This window comes from Malurus melanocephalus, unplaced genomic scaffold, assembly GCF_030028575.1.
Source record: "Malurus melanocephalus ecotype Western Australia unplaced genomic scaffold, MMel_1.1 scaffold_1503, whole genome shotgun sequence".
NCBI classification, from domain to species: domain Eukaryota; kingdom Metazoa; phylum Chordata; class Aves; order Passeriformes; family Maluridae; genus Malurus; species Malurus melanocephalus.
The window spans coordinates 11,488-30,692 of NW_026624735.1; the positions used below are offsets into that span (position 1 = coordinate 11,488).

Genomic DNA, 19,205 nt, shown 5'->3' on the forward strand with positions numbered 1-19,205 from the left:
TAAGAGAGCCCAGCACACCTTCCCCAGCTCAGCTTCTCTCACAAGCAACAGGCAGGATGCTGTGGTCACCATCTCTGACTCAGTTACACCAGACAAGGTCAAATCTCCCCTGCTYGTRRAAAAACAACTTRCCCACATCCTGRAGGGGAAATAAGGCTTTTCTCACCCTGCCTGAGCTCCTGCTGGCTTCAGGAGWGYCTCTGCAGAGGACATGGCAAGGTCTGCTGCRTGCAGCTTGGTCAGGTCAGACCCTCAGGCCCTGCAGACACCTTCACTCTGTTGCAAATGATACCAAGTTTAAAAATTTCAATATAACTTTAGTCAGAGGTTTTGTTCACCTTTGCTCAGTGGGAAGGGAATTGAAGTTTCCTTTCAGGGGACTGTTTCACCAGGTCTGATGGGCTTAACACCTCAACAGAATGACAAAAGATAACAACTGTTAAGAACATCAACTCCAAACATCACCCCTGGCATGGTCAGAGACATCTGGTCTGAGAAAAGATCAATAAGAAACCAAAGAAAGAACCTAATTAATATCTAAGGTCAATAACCAATATGAAAGTGAATACTAAAAACTGTTGTCACAAACAAGAGTTTTTGAGATCACTTAAAAAATCATTGACAAGTGTACAAGCAAAAGACAGATTTAATATTAAGCAACAAAGTACAACAAGTTCATTGGCAAGATTCACTTTACAGGGCAGCTAAGGCATAGCAAGGGGAAGCAAGTGATAAAAAAACCAAACAAAATCCAGGCAATAAAAATAGAAATTAATTGAGAACTGTCTAGGGGTGTGTGTGTGTGTGTGTGTGAAAAGATAGTTCAGGCAAGGATAAAAAGGATCCGAGCCTAAAAGCTTAACAACATTGAAACCTAATCCCTAATTACTACGTTTAGTAATTTAACACAGGGAAAACACTTGACTTATACCCAACTTAAAATACATTTAATTTATAGGTTAACCTTAACAATCTAACAGAGGAATAACACTTAACAGCATTTAAACTAACTTAAAACTTTTGTATCAAAATTAGTAACTTAACAAAAGGGCACTTAGCAACAGTTAAATTATGTTAAACGAATTAGAAAAAAACCAAAGCACCACTTAAGTAAACATAACTACTACTTAACCTCACTTACAGGCCTGGATATCTGAGGTACTCAAACGTCTAAGAAAGCAGCATTTCTCTCAGATTGGCTATAGCATGTGCTCAGGGGCATGCATGCAGACAAAAAGTGTGCAATCGAGATAGGTACCTGTGAAGAATTCCCCTCAGAAGTAGGTGAAATCCTCACGTCGGAGGCTGTTGTGTCTCCCTCAGGCCGAAGGATCAGGCCTCGAGCAGTGCGACATCGGCCCAGGACACATCATGTTCCAGAGATCCTCCAGGTACAGCAAACCTGACGGTGTGCTGGCTCTGAGAGCTGTCCCCATCAGCGGGAATGCTGTCCCCTCACAGGGAATGCTGTCCCCTCACAGGGAATGCTGTACCCTCACAGGGAGATGCTGTCCCCCTCACAGGGAGATGCTGTCCCCCTCACAGGGAGATGCTGTCCCCTCACAGGGAATGCTGTCCCCCTCACAGGGAATGCTGTCCCCTCAGTGGGAATGCTGTCCCCTCAGAGGGAATGCTGTCCCCTCAGAGGGAATGCTGTCCCCTCAGAGGGAGATGCTGTCCCCTCACAGGGAATGCTGTCCCCCTCACAGGGAATGCTGTCCCCTCACAGGGAGATGCTGTCCCCTCAGAGGGAATGCTGTCCCCTCAGAGGGAGATGCTGTCCCCTCAGAGGGAGATGCTGTCCCCCTCACAGGGAATGCTGTCCCCTCACAGGGAATGCTGTCCCCTCACAGGGAATGCTGTCTCCTGAGAGAGAGATGCTGTCCCCTCAGAGGGAATGCTGTCCCCTCAGAGGGAATGCTGTCCCCTCAGAGGGAGATGCTGTCCCCTCACAGCGAATGCTGTCCCATCAGAGGGAATGCTGTCCCCTCAGAGGGAGATGCTGTCCCCTCANGGAATGCTGTCCCCTCACAGGGAATGCTGTCCCCTCAGAGGGAATGCTGTCCCCTCACAGGAAATGCTGTCCCCAGCCCGTGGTGGCTCAGGAGAACTCAAAGGGCCCCATTTTGGAGCACTTTTTAGGGCCGCAAGGGATCCCAAGCTTCAGGTAGAGCAACGTTTCACCCTGGCCCCGGTTTGGGTCAGCACTTTCACTGAAAGTGTGAGAACAGGAATGTTAGGCCCTTCAGGCCAGAGGAATGTTTTCCAACACTGATCATAAGGAAAACAGGAGCTTGTTAGTAGTTCTTGGGAGCAGACTGTTTTTGATAAGCTTGGGCAGAGCTGAGCCTGGTGTAGTTTTTAAGATTGAGGCCTAAGGAGCATTTCTCAGATCCCACTGTGGCCTGGAAAGGAGATGAGGGGGAATGCAGCACCACAACTATGTGACTTGGGACTGTCAGGAAAATTAATCCACAAGCACCAGAGGTTTATGTCCAAAAAGGAAACAGAAGAGTCCTGCAACGTTATTCATGAATAAAAGGAGAGGTCATGGGCATTTCCCATGGGGTCTCTCAAATTCATAGAGGATGCAGCCTCTTTTTATCCCAATTTCCCGGCCACAGTTCCCTCTCTTTCCCCATTGGCTGAGGTATTGAGAGGTACAGGCTCCCCGAAACACCTGATGAAACCCCCTCTTCTATCATACTTTGCCCCCTTTCRATATACATCGCTGTGTCTCTGCTCTTGTAGGCTATTAACATAGTGTGGGATAAGTCAATCAAAGGAATTCCTATGGAAATTCTTCCCATTGTTTCCTTCTATCTCCCAGTATCAGCCTTATCTTACCCCAGAATCAGTCTGTTTGTAAAGACACTACCTTCTCATTCCTTTCAGGACCGATGAACATTGAACCCGTGAATATTTCTGGGTTTTGACTGTATAAATATGGGAAAAAATCTAGTAAAAACCTTGTGGGATGGAAAGACTTTCTCTGTACACCCAAGCAATGTGTGGGTGAAATTCTTTCTGTTGCCCATCCTGGCCAGAGTTAAGTAATGCTTTGGTTCTCTAACAGTAAAAAATGGTTTTGGAGAGTTTYTSTTTTTCCTGCAGTTTCAGTGACAAGACCACCCACAATGTGAATAATAATAAAACTTTTGAAGTAATTGTAGGAATGTTTTTGCCTCCAGCACATCTTTATTCTTACTCTCCTGCACACATAGAGTGTGGTATCTAACATCTCTCCTGCTGAGCAAGTCCAAACAGTGAGAGCTCTCTCCTGTGGCAGAGAACATTAAAAGCATCCTGAAATAATAAACCTCTTTCCAAGAGATTACATGGGAAAGCATCATGAAGAACAAGGAATTCTGAATAGCAGGGAGAATATTTGGCATTTTCCCCACATTTTTATTTTATAAGAATGTGACAGAAGGAGAGGTTGGTAACAGTACCAACATCTCTGTATTGCCTGACCCCTTGGCAGCTCAGCCCCTTGAACTCTCATGTAGCAAAGCCTGAGCCTTACCCTTGCAGAAAACCTCAGTGTTTTTTCCCATGTGTGCAAGGAGCAATATTAAATAGCTTTTTATACTGCTAAATCCTTCTGCTTTCTTATACAGCAATAAAAATACAATGTAATAATCATATTCCTGCATCTGCTGGGTGTGTTCTGACCTACCTGTTTTGTTTCCCCAAATACTAAAAAGTTCCTGATAAAATTAGATCTATTGGTGTAAACTCAAACTTCTTTCTCTGATCTCTYCTGCTACCTTCTGGTCAAAGTGTTTATTGCTCTCACAACACTTTGTATTTCATGAAATCCGGCAAATAGCTCAAACAGAAGAAAAAAAAACGAGCAAAAAACCAATCAACCAACCAAAGAAACCACTCAAACCCCACAGGAAATGTTGTGTCTGCACATGCCACAAATTAAACTTCCTTTGCTCTTCATTTGCATTCTTGCCTTGCCAGCAGGTGCAGCTGGAAACTCTTGCTAAGTTATACACAGGCTTTAGAAAGTCCACGGCCAGAAGGCTGAAAGAGCTGAATAACTAAAGTGAGATTCAAAGAAGCTTAATTTGAAGTTCCAAACTAAAGCAGGGCTACAGCTGGAAGTGATTTGTAACAGAAGAAATGGAATAGAATGTGGGAAGCACTTGCAGCACTGCTTTCAAAATTCCTCAGGATTTCTAAAGGAGTTTCAAACTCTAAATTATTCAAGAAACTTGTTGGTCAAATTGCCCTTGGCTGAAGGAAAGATGTCTTGCTGGGATTAAGGGATGCATTTGTGCCCCAAAAAAGCTGTTATGCCTAAATGAGGTCTTCCAAATATGTGGATGTCTGGCTAAACAAACAGCAGGTATGAACCAGCCAGGAATGCAGCCCAAGCTTTCTGGCTGCAAGCAATGATGAGGCTGATAAGGAAATGAGGGGATGCAAGTGCCAGAGTGCCTGGTGCCCCGRGATGAGAATATTGAGATGAAGTTGTTTCCTGCAGGAAGGCTGGAGCTGAGGGGCTCTCAGGAGCTGCAGTCCTTGGAACTGTGAGGTGTCTGTGGAGGGGTTTCTCACTGGGGTTCCTCCCATCGAGTTCTGCCCGTGGACCTGGCTTTTTCTGCAGACAGGTGAGTCTGTTTGCATGGCACAAACCTGTGAATGTAATTAAAACCTGCTTTAATATAAACCAGTTGGGAATTCACGGTGCTGTGCATTGGAGTGGCGTCTTTCAGGCATTGCAGAGGGTGTGCTTTGAACAGCTCTAAGTGGGTCTAATGGAACAACCAAGGGGAGGSTGGGTTTAAAAAAGCCAGCCTTAGACATGATCTCTTGCTGTGGGACTCTGGGAAAATGACTTATCCTTCGGTGTACAATWCACTCTCTGAAATAGGAGAGAGAAATTCCTTACATCTTGTTCTGTATGAGTATGGAATGACTTAAACACATAGAATTGGTCTGGTCCTGTTTTGAAATTAACTTGAACTAATAAATTTTTTCTATCTATTTTAAAGAAATACAGAAAATGTTCCAGTTATATATGTTTTATATATATATATGTATCTCATTTATGATATATATGTGTATAAAACATATATATAACATATATATATGTTATATGTATCAGTGGGAGAGTTTCCATTTGTTAAACAAGTTTGTGCATTTATTTAGCCATGATAACCCTGTGTAAAGGAAAAATCCTGGCTGTTCTCACCAGCCAAGAAGAAAATATCATTAGCTGATGGTTCTMTTTTCTTCCTTTTTCTTGTTTTGTGTGAGTAAATATATTTGAGACTGCTTGACTGAAGTGGAAGGATGAACAAAGTGATGCCCATACTTTTTTTTTCCATCTGATCTCGAATACCCATTCAGAATGGGTTTTTTTTCTGTGCAGAGTGGGACACAGAAAGAGAGGTTGCATTCCTGGGAAAAATAGAAGTTTGGAATAAATTTTCATTTTGCTGTAAGGAAAATCTGCATCTATTCAGTCATTTTAGAAACCGGTACAAAATTATTGGTTTCATCATAATCGTGTCAGTTAGCACCGTTACCAAACTGAGAAAAGTGTGGCTGGTTTTAGAGGTGCTGATATTTTAATGCATTTTTCATGGCTTTGAATATTTAATCCCTGCGTACAATTATCAAATTGCTTTAAAATTAACATTATTGATGCTTCTATATGATAAGGAATAATTAAAAATCGCAATGTGCCATGGAAATATCTTAAATTTCAGGAGAGGAAGGAGGTGGTGTTTTTGTAAAGGGCTGAGCTGCTGTGGGCCTGATCTTTGAGAAGCTCCAGTTTCTGGCTGCATTTCAGGTGACAGTGCTTTCAGGTGAGTGGCTCCTCTTTGACTGCAGCAATGTGGGGATGGTRTTTCCAAGGGTCTTGCTCCCATTGACAATTCCAAAATGTGGGAAAAAATGACAGAAGTACAAACCACTTCCCTGCCAACCACAGCAGCCAGTCTGGGGAAGCGAAAGGAAGATAATCAGTAAAATTCTGCTTTTGAAGCAATTTCAAAACTTTAGTCTAATATAGCAATGAAGTATCTCCCAAAAGATGCCAATGAGAACAGAAAATGCAGCTGAGTAAGAAAGACTGGAAACAACATTGCAAATCAATGGATATGAGCAAATTAGATTGTATTATTCCGGTGCATTTAAATGAGCTTAATACACAGAGATGGCCAATGTAATTTAATTTGGTTTTAATTAATTTACTTTTATTTTTCTGYAATTTAAAAWTARTTTTTATTMWTTTTAAATGCTTTTTTTCTTTTAMTTATTCACATTTTATTTTAATTCRCATTCATTTAACTTYTGAAGGCCYGTAGCAATTGAGCCTCGGTACTAAATCATGTGTTTTCTGTTAGTTGTCATTCTGCAAATTCAGACCAGTTTCTGACTGGTCCAGCTGGTTGTAGTTGTCATTCCAGTGTTACAAGAGAAGGAGTTGGGAAGCCACTGCCTTTTCAGAGGCAGAGACATCCTGTGGAATGGTTTGTCCTGTGTGGGAGGGTTTGAAGTTACATTTGAGAAAGGAAAATTTGGTTTCAAATCCGATGGTGTTTTTTTTCTGTACATCAGCAATTTGAAAAAAAATCTAGAATTAGTGCATGAGATGAAAAACTAACTACATGCTTTGCTKTGCTTCTTTTTTAAACACAATTTTTTTACAAACCTTTCTATGGTACTGGACATGCCAGCTTGCTTATTGTCAAGGGGTAATACCTCACACTAAAACCCACTCAGCGTAAGAACTTCTGAGCTTGTTTTACTTGTTTTTGTTTTCTTTTTTGTCTAAAAAGATCCATTATTTCTCCTTAAATATGAGGAATACTCAGACCATGTCCAAATGGGGAAAACATCTCCATGAAATCTCTTGGTTTACAGCTAAACCAGACAGATAGGAGCAAATGAATTCTTGTCCTCAGTAAATATCAGCAATAATCCAGCATTCCTGAAGGCAAAGTGACCAATTTGTGACCAATTTTCACTCTTTTTAGTGTAGGTTGGTGGTTTCTCTCTCAGCAGCACTAGAGCAGCCCCTACAGCTCTGTTGGGTGAAAAACATGTGCTTTTGTAGTTTTATAGTGAAAGAATAATAGAGAATGCTGAGAAAGAAAGTGGTTGGAGCAGAAGAATGTGGTTGTTTCAAACAGCTGCTCTACATGGAGATCTTGGAATTAATATTCAGAAGTGCCTTAAAGAACAGGGTGTTTTACACTAGGCTGCTCAGTTTTGACCTAGGGAGCTTGAGAAGAAACACCCTGAGAGATCTATGARCACACATCAAAGTTAAACATCTCCTTTTACTCAAAAGCTGCTGCCAGCAGTTTTGGTAAAGCTCTTTGTCACTGTGAAACTCCGGAGGTAGCTACGCCAAGCTGACTTTTGGAAAAGGGACAAAACTGTCTGTTAAACCAAGTAAGTACCAGAAATATATAARAACCTGAGCTTTATAATGCTGAGATGAGCTTGGGCACATCCCTGGAATGTTCAAGKCCAGGTTGGATGGGGCCCTGAGCTGCTGGATCCAGGGAGATGATCTTTAAGGTCCATTTYAACYCAAACCATGGTAAGTATCTATGATTCAGGGATTTAAAGAAAATTTTGTCCCTAAATTATAATCTTGCCAGCTACCAAGGGTAACTGGATGTGTCACCTTTCAGATACAGAATAAGTGAATATTCATCTTTAAATTGTTGAAATTGTGAGTCCAGTTTGCTCTCTTTCATGCAAAATATTCAAGGTCAAATCTGCCAGCGCAAGGGGATTTTGCCTCCACTATCTTCAGTGCTTTTTGAGGTGTTTTTTTGGGTTTTTTTTTTCAGAGTTAATAACCCCAAGATGAGAACTGTGCTTGAAAMATGTCTTTGTTTYCCTATTGGTTATAARGGACCCTAGGAGTGTAGTAAGTTTAGACAGCTCACATGTGTAGGACACTTTTTTGGTCTCTCARGATACCTCATTTGCCTGAACATGTAGTTCACAGTGTGAGTTTCTTTTCAAATTAAAGTTTTTACAAGTTTTACCTTTAGAAATTGAAAGAAGCATTTAATAATTACTGCTTTTTTAATGAGCAGGGAGAAAGTCTGTTATGGATCAGAAGTTTCCATTGCCAGGATTTTGTAAAGGAATGCACATAAAAGTAAAGCCAGTAAGAATGGTGAAAGGCTTTAGGAAACAAGTGCCTGTGGTTCTGAGTATTGCAGGCAGGTACATCTGGGCAAACAAGTCCAGCACCAGTTCCCCATGGAGTTTAACTGATGATTTGGGGAACTTTCTTATTCTAAGTTTTCAAAATTGAAGTGAGGAAAGCWATGTGAACACTTACATTTCAGTATTCCAATAAATTTGGCATTTAATTTACATATAACGTAGGCTTTAAAATCACTGGGATARCAAAGGCTGTGAAGAATTTATACATGATCTTACCTGACCCTGATCACTGAAATCTGTTGACAGAAAGGTGGGTTTTTTTGGTTTTTTTTTCTAATGAAGTATTGCCTTGTAGATGCTTTTATGGCTGAAAATAGATATATAATTAAGATTTTGATAATGAGTGATAATTACTCCTTGGTGAAAAAAATCAGTTTCCAGTTTAAAATAGAAAGAAAATGAAGGGATTCTCACAATTAGGCGTAACAGGTTGATGGGGATGGCTTTAGTTAAGCCATGAGTCTCATTCCTTAAGAAGCTATGGATATCATAATTTTCTACTCTCAGTTTTAYTTAGTTGGCTTCTCTTCTAGGAAAAGAGGAGTTTAAAAGGCAAATACATTTCTTTGGATGGTTTTTGCAAAGCACTTTAGGGCTGTGTGAATACAGGAAACTTGGGGAAATTAACTTTTGGACAAGGAACAAGAATTATTGTAAAACCAAGTAAGTGAAGAGCAAATAACTTAATAATTACACTTCGGTGTTCTTTTTTTCTAAATATTTTATTTGTCTGAAGGTTTAGGAAATGTTTTCTCTGTTCTGGTGGGCATCCATAAGACTGAAAACTTTTTCATTATTTCTTATGCAAACCCTTCTCAAAAGTACTGTCTTACAAGGGCAGTTGCATGGAATTATTCAGACAAATCTTTTTTGTTCTTTTATAGTCGGTATGTTGACACAATAATGGTTGCAAAGAAATGTTGCAATACTAAATACTGTCTTTTTGTACTCATGCTCCATCTGAAATATCTTAAATGAGGAAAAAAAAGTGAAATAAAAAACTTGTTTGCTTTTACAGGCCAAAAATATATACTGATGTGGATAGTAAAGAATTAAATACTGTCGTTAATGATAAGATTCAGTTTAGCAACATTTTAAGCAACAGAAGTAAATTTCTGTGAATAACACAGCAAGCATATTTTGCTTCATACTGGTTTCTACAGGTTTGGGAGAGTGGTTAAATCTGTCACTCAGCAGCAGGTGGGAATCTGTTCTGTTCATCCTGCAGTGGTTTTTATAAAGTGCCTTGTCACAGTGTGTCTACTGGTAACAGGAAGGTCACTATGGGTGGAGGAACTCGTCTGTTTGTGCTTCCAAGTAAGTCTTCCAGCAAAAGTAGTGTTTCAGCATTTGTTTTCACTCAGAAATAGCGTTTTGGCACATCCCAGATCCAGCCAGAGTCCGTTCCGTGTGACTCCTCAGTACTCAGCAGAGCTGGATGCAGAAATATTCTTGTGCTCTGGTCCTGGAGATCTCCCAGAGATTCAGCTGGAATGATGAATTCAGATCCCTCCTGGAGCCTCACAGCTCTGTAGACAGACAGGATAACTGCAGGTGTCTGTTAAATTCCATCCTGCCCTTGCAATTCCAAGGAGGTGCAGTTCATAAAGGAGTTTGTGCTCAAATCTCCCAAGCTAAAAAGTGCACAGACTTTTTCTTGCTGAAATGGGCATATCCATCACAGAAACTCATTGGGAGTACGGTTAACTACCAGACTGCAAGGGTAGTTAAAGAGAACTGCAAGTTCTCTTTCTCTTCTTTATATTTCAATGAGCAGATATTCTCTGAATTCTTAGTGAGGAACGGAAGCTTGTATTTAGGATGGAAGCATTTTCCTGTCCAAGTTGCTTTCAGAAGGGAAACATTTTATTGAGGTGCCAAATATATGCCTAGATTTTCTTTGCCAGGTTCAGTAAATCTGGGATGGGATTATCTGAGCTCACTCCTGTCCAGAAATGGTCACAGAGCAGGAGTTTTCTGGGTTTGTGTGCATTTGCAGGACAGGAAAGGTTTTTGCAAAGTAATTAAATGATGTGTGAATTCAGGAAGCAGCCTTACAAAGCTCCAGTTTGGCAAAGGAACGAGGCTCAGTGTCAAACCAAGTAAGTGCATGATCTGAACCAGAATGTTTTGAGAAATATTGGAGAATCAGATGCTTGGAATTTATAGCATGTAATTACCCTGGGAGGGGAATCTCCTTCTGTATCTGCTGCTTCTAGGGCTGAAATGAGAGTGTGGCTGGAATGTTTATTGGAAGCAGAGAAGCAAGAAGAAATCTGGGTTTTTTTGTAAGGTCTGAGAGTTCATGGAGAGTAGCTGTTATGAGACAAGTCCTTCCAGGAATTGCAGTAAGTTTCTAATCACACAAAGTGTGCAAGGACTAAATTTCCAGCAAAATGGAAACCATGTAAATCAGCGTGGGGTACCAGAGAAATGACAAGTCTTTCACCAGACCTGATTTTTGGTGACAAGACTACTGAGCTGTCTCATTTCTCGATTTACTTGACCTTCATGGTATTCCTTGGTAGAAGGAGACACTGCAGACAGTGTAAAAGAACAGATTTCCCTTGTGCTTTTCACATTTATCCCTTTTGAAGAGCACCACAAGGTCTCCCCAAATGTGCAAGTTACATGAGCAAGAAAGGAGAAGACAGCTCTTCAGAGAACTGGCAAGTCTCTGTCCTATAAAAAAAGTGATTTAATATGTATTAATAGATATAGAAGAGCCTGCAGAATTTCTGCTTGTGTGACATACTGGGCCGGGTGTCCTTGTCCCCTGTTACATCTTCCCCTGAAAAACCATTCAGGACTGGGGAGTGCTGGCAATGTCTGTCTGTCCAAAGCACAGCTTTGAAAATAGATGTGAACCCTATTATTTCTGCAGGGAGGGCTTTAGTTTATTCCTGACTATGCCAAAGCCTCCCATGATCAGGGCACTTCATCTTTTTGGACCTGTAAAAAGTTTTGACACAAAACTGCCAGGACAGAGAGCAGAGACAGCCCAGCTTTCATTTTGTGCAATCTCAAACAGGCATTTGGCACATACAGTTTTATTTTGATGACAAATTGAGTCTCTTGCCCTGCAAACTGAAATGTGCAGAAGAGCGTGGGGTTTTTGTAAGGGAGTGTTTGACTGTGTGTATTCAGGAAGTACAAACAAACTGACCTTTGGAAGCGGAACCAGGCTGCTGGTAAAGCCCGGTAGGTAACCCTTCATCAAGGACTGACTGAACCTTTTAAGTTTTTTGTTAGATCTTCCTTAAAATACAGAGGAAAAAGTTTCTTTAGAACATGAAGGAAAGATGGCATGGGGGAGGAGAGCACTATTAGTTTCTAACTGCTGTGCCACGTTGCTTTGAGTAGAACAGCTCAGAAACTGCTCTTGGGCTGAAAATCAGTGAATTGCTTTGTGTGTGCCAGAGTCTCAGTTAGAGGAAACCATCAGGGAATGTATTTGGGATTAGCATACAGGAATAGCTTTTGATTACTCAAAAATTAGAGCTGGTTTCTGGGTCTTGGGTTTGGATCCCTTACTGGGTTCATTGACAACTAAACAAACAAGAAAAATTAGAACTTTAGAGTGGTTTTCTCTGGAAGTTTCTGTCTAATTTTTTTTTTTTTTGCTTCTTTCTCTTATGGGTCTGGTCCCTTGCTGAGCTTCTGAGATTAGCTGGCTGATCTGCTTGACTCTTTTAGATGTTTTTAGATGAGAAATTTTCAGAACAGCTCGGTTAATTGTTAAAAAAAAGGAGTGAAAATTCCATCCCCTTTTGAAATGTCAGTGTGTTCTGGCTGTTAAAGGCTGAGGCTTCTCTCCTTTACCATTTTTGTATAAAGGTTGATTACTGTGGGATAGCTGAGTCTTCCTGGAAACTCACCTTTGGGAGAGGCACAAAACTAATTCTGAAATCAGGTACATCTGAAAACAAATAGTTTTTTTCACATTTTAAGGGCAAGGCTGAGATTCTCCTGTCTCCTAAACAATACTAAAATTGTACAATTTGAAATCTGTCCAAAGACTTCAACTATGTTATGCTAATAGGGTTTTTCTATTGCATTCAGAATTGTTTCTGTCTGGAAAGATCAGAGGTTTGCAGCTGGAAAACATCCTAATTTAGAGACAAAGATATGTGGCACAGGTGACATCTGTTTTTCCCCTTGATCTCTTTGAAAAACATACCAAAGTGGACCCAAAGCAGTGTGTGGTTTTTGTTAGAGAATGTGTCACTGTGTGAATTCAGGATCTGGCTGGAAAGTGATCTTCGGAAATGGGACACAACTGGTAGTGAAACCAGGTAGGCAGAAAACCTGAGGGAGTTAAGGATGGAAAAGCCCAATTTCTCTTTCCAGGAAAGCACTAAAACAGTCATTAAAATTCCAGTGTTCTTTCCATCTGAGAGCAGTTGAAGGTCACGAGTTGACCTTGCATCAGAGAAAAAAAAAAAATCATTATAAAGCTGAATACCTACCTGAGGGGCTGGATTTTCTTGTGCCATATGTGTCATTGAGAACTGTGACGTTTGTGAGTTGTTTTCTTCACTTCTACCTGTTCCCAGAAATATCCCAAGCCTGCAGAGCTCTCACTGTCCTTTTATTTCTACTGTCCAGAACCCAGGCAATGTCCTCATTAATTCCCAAAAGCTGCAGCTCCTTCTCTGCTGGGAAAACTTTCTTAGCCTGTGTTCTGTTGCTCCTGCTTCTGGCTCCAGAGAGGTTTCCATGCAGGTTTGCACCCCTTGACAAAAAAAAAAAAATGCTGGGCTGTCATGGAAAGGGGTTGGAACAGGCAGGGCATTTTTTATTTGGGGAATCAAGAAATGGGTTTTGAAGCCATGCAGGAAGGTCCAGGGGGAGATCTCTGCTTTTAGTGTTGATCTAGAAGGAATTTTGCTGGGGGATTTCTTTGTATGAATGAAGGAGAAAACTTTTTGTCAGTGGTCATCTCTGTTCAAAGCAAACGAGACCATCAACTATGAAAAGTCTTTACAGAAAGTGTAAGTTTAAGTTGCCAAGAAGTTTTCTTGGGTAGAAAGTTTAAAAGAATATCAAGTAGGACCTAAGTAGGTACGGCAGGAAAGAAAGGGTTTTTGTTTTGAAGGTAAATACTGTGTGAATAACTACGGAAACAAAGTCACCTTTGTAAGTGGAGTGCAGCTAAGAGTGAAACCAAGTAAGGTTTAAACCATTTTTTTTGCTCATTATTGTATAGATTAAGAAGAAAGATACAAAAATCATACTGGAAATATGAGCTGAAGAGAGGTCTGCTAAGCTAGACCCCAATTACCCTGTCAGGAACCCATGCTCTTCCTTTCAGATAAGCACTGAGGGGTCCTGGCCACATTTGCTGGGGACATTTTGTGCCAGGGCCATACCAGCAGGGTTTGCTTTTTTCTCTCAGTGTGTGGATAAGCTTGTGTTTTTGCTGCACAAGCTCACACTGGCAAAGGGACACAGCTTCAAGTTTCTGCTCAAAAGTGTGACCTCTTTCTTGTTAATGCCTTCTTTGTGGGGCAAAACTTCCCCATGTCCAGCGAGATTTCCAGGATACCTTTCCTGGGCTGGTGGCCCTTCAACTGTGTAGTTACACACCACATTCTCTTCTTCAAGACAGGCTTTGGGAAGAAAGAGCCATGCTCCCAAACAGGGTTTGCATCCACAGGTCTAAAATGTACTCTTGATCCCACATTTAGATCATGGAAATCCTCTACTCCAGGCTGTGGCTAAATCCTTGTGACATTCAGCACTTTCTGTGGGGGCTGTGGGTGACCAGTGTYRCCAGGTGGTGGGGAAGGTTTATGTTAAGGGAGGAAATGYTGTGTGATTATGGTTCTGGTGGCTATGACAAGGTGACCTTTGGCTCAGGGACCAGACTGTCCGTCCAGCCCAGTGAGTGAGCAGCTTTCCGGTGTGTCCTTTGTCCAAAGTCCTTGAGTGTCCAKTGSAGAGTCTTCTAGACAAATCTATTATGTCTGAGTCACTTTCCCTAGAAGAGGGAGATCACAGATGTCATTTCATTTAATKCAGATGATKCAGAGGTGTCTCTGACGTGGGGAACCTGTGTGAGATACAAATCCCCATTTGCTACTCATTTTCTGGGCTCAACAAGTGGGTAGATCCAACAGTGCCCTTGATACTGCAGTCAGATCATGGGAGTCCTTTACTCCAGGCTGTGGATGACCAGTGATGCCAGGTGGTGGGGAAGGTTTTTGCTAAGGGAGGAAATSCTGTGTGATTATAATTCTSGCTACACCAAGCTGACCTTYRGCTCTGGGAGCAGACTGTCCGTCCACCCWAGTGAGTGAGCAGCTTTCTTAAATGTYCTTTGTCCAAAGTCCTTGAGTGTCCACCGGAGAGCCTTCTAGACAAATCTGTTGTGTCTGAGTTAATCTTCTTACGGGAGGGAGATCACAGCTGTCATTTCATTTAATGCAGAAGATACAGAGGAGTCTCTGAGATGGGGAAGCTGCACTCATTTAGCCCAGAACATGAGTAGCAGCAATTCAGATGGGGGCTTGTACTTGTAGGTACAGCATGCCCTTGATGCTGCAATCAGATAACAGGAGTTCTTCACTCCAGGCTGTGGCTGAATCCTTGTGACATTCACCACYTTCTGTGGGGGCTGGGRATGACYRGTGYCGCCAGGYRGTGGGGAAGGTTTWTGTTAAGGGAGGAAATGCTGTGTGATTATAGTTCTGGCTTCAGCAAAGTGACTTTTGGCTCAGGGACCAGACTGTCCATCCAGCCCAGTGAGTGAACAGCTTTCTTGTGTGTCCTTTGTCCAGAGTCCTTGAATGTCCACCAGAGAGTCTTCTAGACAAATCTGTTGTGTCTGAGTTACTTTTTTTAAGGGAGGGAGATCACAGCTGTCATTCCATTTAATGCAGAAGATACAGAGGAGTCTCTGAGATGGGGAAMCTGCACTCATTTAGCCCAGAATATGCGTCGCAGCCATTCAGATAGGGGCTTGTGCTTGTAGGTCAAACAGTGCCTTTTCAGCATCAGATCATGGGAGTCCTTCMCTCCAGGCTGTGGCTGAATCCTTGTGACATTCATCCCTGTCTGGTGATCAGTGTTGCCAGGCAGTGGGGAAAGTTTTTGTTAAGGGAGGAAATGCTGTGTGATTATAGTTCTGCTGACAAGGTGACCTTTGGCTCAGGGACCAGGCTCTCTGTCCACCCCAGTAAGTGTGCAGCTTTCTTGTGTGTCCATTGTCCAAAATCTTTGAGTGTCCACTGGAGAGTCTTCTAGGCAAACTTGTTGTGTCTGTGTCACCTTTATTAGGGGAGGGAGATCACAGCTGTCATTTCATTTCATACAGATAATACAGGGGAGTCTCTGAGATGGAGAACCTGCATTAGATACCTGCTCATTGAGCCCAGAACATGAGTAGCAGCCATTCAGACAGGGGCTTGTGCTTGTAGGTCTAACAATGTCCTTTATGCTGCCATCAGATCATGGGAGTTCTTCACTCCAGGCTGTGGCTGAATCCTCATGACTTTGACCACTTTCCAGTTGGGCTGTGGGTGACCAGCACTGCCAGGTGGTGGGGAAGGTTTTTGTTAGGGGAGGAAATGCTGTGTGATTATAATTCTGGCTGGAACAAGTTGACCTTTGGCTCAGGGACCAGACTGTCCATCCAGCCCAGTGAGTGAGCAGCTTTCCTGTGTATCCTTTGTCCAGAGTCCTTGACTGTACACTGGAGAGTCTTCTAGGCAAACGTGTCTGAGTCACCTTTCTTAGGTGAGGGAGATTACACCTGTCATTTCATTTAATGCTGAGATGTCTCTGAGATGGGGAACCTGCATGAGATACCCATTTCTTTCACCCAGAACACGAGTCGCAGCCATTCAGATGGGGGCTTGTACTTGCAGGTGCAAGAGTGCTCGTGATGCTGCCATCAGATCACAGGAGCTCTTCAGTCCAGGCTGTGGCTGAATCCGCATGACATTCATCCCTGTCTGRYTGGRMTATGGGTGACCAGYGCTGCCAGRTGSTGGGGAAGGTTTTTGTTAAGGAAGGAAAYGCTGTGTGATTATAATTCTGGCTTCAGCAAAGTGACTTTTGGCTCAGGGACCAGACTGTCCGTCCAGCCCAGTGAGTGAGCAGCTTTCYTGTGTGTCCTTTSTCCARAGTCCTKSAGTGYCCWSTGGAGAGTCTTCTAGAAAAAWTTGTTGTTTCTGRGTCACTTTTCTTAAGGGAGGGAGATCACARCTGTCATTTCRTTTAATGTAGCTGATGCAGGGGAGTCTCTGAGATGGGAAACCTCTTTGTTTAGCCCAGAACATGAGCAACAACCATTCAGAGGGAGCCTTGTACTTGTARCTCCAASTGCRCTTGATGCTGTSATCAGATCATGGGARTYCTYCACTCCAGGCTGTRGCTGAATCCTTGTGACATTCATCCCTGTCTGKTTGGGCTGTGGGTGACCAGTGTTGCCAGGTGGTGGGGAAGGTTTTTGTTAAGGGAGGAAATGCTGTGTGATTTTGGTTCTGGCAACAAGGTGACYTTTGGCTCAGGGACCAGACTGTCCRTCCAGCCCAGTGAGTGAGCAGCTTTCCTSTGTGTCCTTTGTCCAAAGTCCTTGAGTGTCCATGGGAGACTGGAATTTCTTCATTTCTCTCTTGCTTTTGGATGTTTAAGAGGCACAGTTTCGGGAAAGTTGTCTCCTGGAGATGGAAATCTGGGATTCTGGGAAGGTGGGGCTGTGCCTCTGACCCTGATACAAGGCTGGCTCCAGGCTGTTCTTTCCATCCATTTTGCCATTCCAGTGCGAGCAGTTTTGGGGCAGGGATCCTAAAGTGGTCTCTGATAACTGAGGGACAAGTTCTTCCCATCTCTGATATCATTAGTGACCCTCATCAATTGCAGATATTCTGAGGGATTTGAACAGAGAAATGGGATTTTGTGAAAGAGAGGCCAGAGGAGATCTCTGGAAATGTGTGTGGGTGTTCAGAGCCTCTTTCAGGGGCAGATCCCAGCCCTGCCACAGCTTCTGAGGGCACTGGAGGAAGAGACCCATTTTGTAATGAGCTCTCATACAGTGTGAGTACTGGAAATTGGGGAAAAGTGACCTGGGGGAGTGGAACCAGACTTGTCGTGGTCCCGGGTGAGTTGTGTCTCCTCTGAGCCAAGGTGGGCTCCACACAGACAATGATGTGCTCCCCTGCACAAAGAGCATTGCAGGGGTTTTGTGGAGCCATTTGGTTGCAATTTCAGCCAACAATTCTGTCCTGGTAAAGGCTGGGGGAGAGGAACTGCCCTGCAGAAGCTTGTTGGGTTTTTGTTAAGGGAAGAAATGCTGTGAGACAACAACAACAAGGTGACTTTTGGCTCAGGGACCAGACTGTCCATCCAGCCAAGTGAGTGAGCAGCTTTCCTGTGTGTCCTTTGTTAAATTTCTTGAGTGTCCTCTGGAGAGTCTTCTAGACAAATCTTTTGACTCCGGGTCACTTATCTTAGGAAAAGGAGACTACAGCTGTCATTTCATTTCATGCAGATGATGCAGCGGAATCTCTGAGATGGGGAACCTATTTGAGATACCCACTTGTTCAGCCCAGAAAATGAGTGGCAGATGGGGGCTTGTAGGTTCAGCAGTGCCCTTGATGCTGTCATCAGATCATGAGACTTCTCCGCTCCAGGCTGTGGCTGAATCCTTGTGACATTCATCCCTGCCTGTCTGGGCTGTGGGTGACCAGTGTCACCAGGTGGTGGGGAAGGTTTTTGTTAAGGGAGGAAACGCTGTGTGATTATAATTCTGGGGGCAAGGTGACCTTTGGCTCAGGGACCAGACTGTTCGTCTACTCCAGTGAGTGAGCAGCTTTCCTGTGTGTCCTTTGTCCAAAGTCCTTCAGTGCCCAGTGGAGAGACTTCTAGAAAAATCTGTTGTGTCTGAGTCACTCTTCTTAAGGGAGGGAGATCACAGCTGTCATTTCATTTAATGCAGATAATGCAGGGGAGTCTCTGAGATGGAGAACCTCCATGAGGTACCCGGTCATTGAGCCCAGAAAATGAGAAGCAGCCATTTAGACGGGGCTTGTGCTTGTAGGTCCAACAGTGCCCTTTATGCTGCCATCAGATCATGGGAGTTCTCCACTCCAGGCTGTGGCTGAATCCTCATTACTCTGAGCACTTTCCAGTTGGGCTGTGGGTGACCAGCACTGCCAGGTGGTGGGAAAGATTTTTGTTAAGGGAGGAAATGCTGTGTGATTATGGTTCTGGCTATGGCTACAAGCTGACCTTTGGCTCAGGGACCAGACTGTCCATCCAGCCCAGTGAGTGAGCAGCTTTCCTGTGTGTCCTTTGTCCAAAATCCTTGTGTCTGAGTAACTCTTCTTAAGGGAGGGAGATCACAGCTGTCATTTCATTTAATGCAGAAGATACAGAGCTGTCTCTGAGACTGAAAACSTGCTTGAGATACACGCTCATTGAGCCCAGAACATGTGCAATAGCCACTTGTGTCAGGGCTTGTACTTGTAGCTTCAAGTGCCCTTGATGCTGTCATTAGATTATGGGAGTTAGTCCAATCCAGGCTGTGGCTGAATCCTTGTGACATTCAACCCTGCCTGGTTGGGCTGTGGGTGACCCATGTTGCCAGGTGGTGGGGAAGGATTTTGTTAAGGGAGGAAATGCTGTGTGATTTTGGTTCTGGCCTGAACAAGCTGACCTTTGGCTCAGGGACCAGACTGTCCATCCAGCCCAGTGAGTGAGCAGCTTTTCTGTGTGTCCTTTGTCCGAAATCCTTGAATGTCCACKGGAGAGTGGAATTGCTTCATTTCTGTCTTGCTCTTGGATGTTTTGAGGGGCACAGTTTTGGGAAAGTTACGTCTTGGAGMTGGAAATCTGGGTTGCTGAGAAGGTTGGGCTGTGTCTGTGAGCCCAGGATTGTTCCACGCTGTTGTTTCCATCCATTTTGCAATTAGAGTGCAAGGAGTTTTGGAGCAGGGATCCTAAAGTGGTCCCTGATAACTGAGGGATAAGTTCTTCCC

At 43.1% G+C, this 19,205-nt stretch overlaps 1 long non-coding RNA gene across 1 annotated transcript; it reads left to right on the forward strand.

Moving 5' to 3' along the window:
• The first annotated feature begins 4,372 nt into the window (after nucleotides 1–4,372).
• LOC130587071 (uncharacterized) lies at nucleotides 4,373–8,876 on the forward strand. Its single transcript, XR_008966749.1, has 3 exons — nucleotides 4,373–4,625; nucleotides 5,730–5,831; nucleotides 8,754–8,876. It is a non-coding gene; the product is annotated as an uncharacterized LOC130587071 (long non-coding RNA).
• The last annotated feature ends 10,329 nt before the right edge of the window (nucleotides 8,877–19,205 follow it).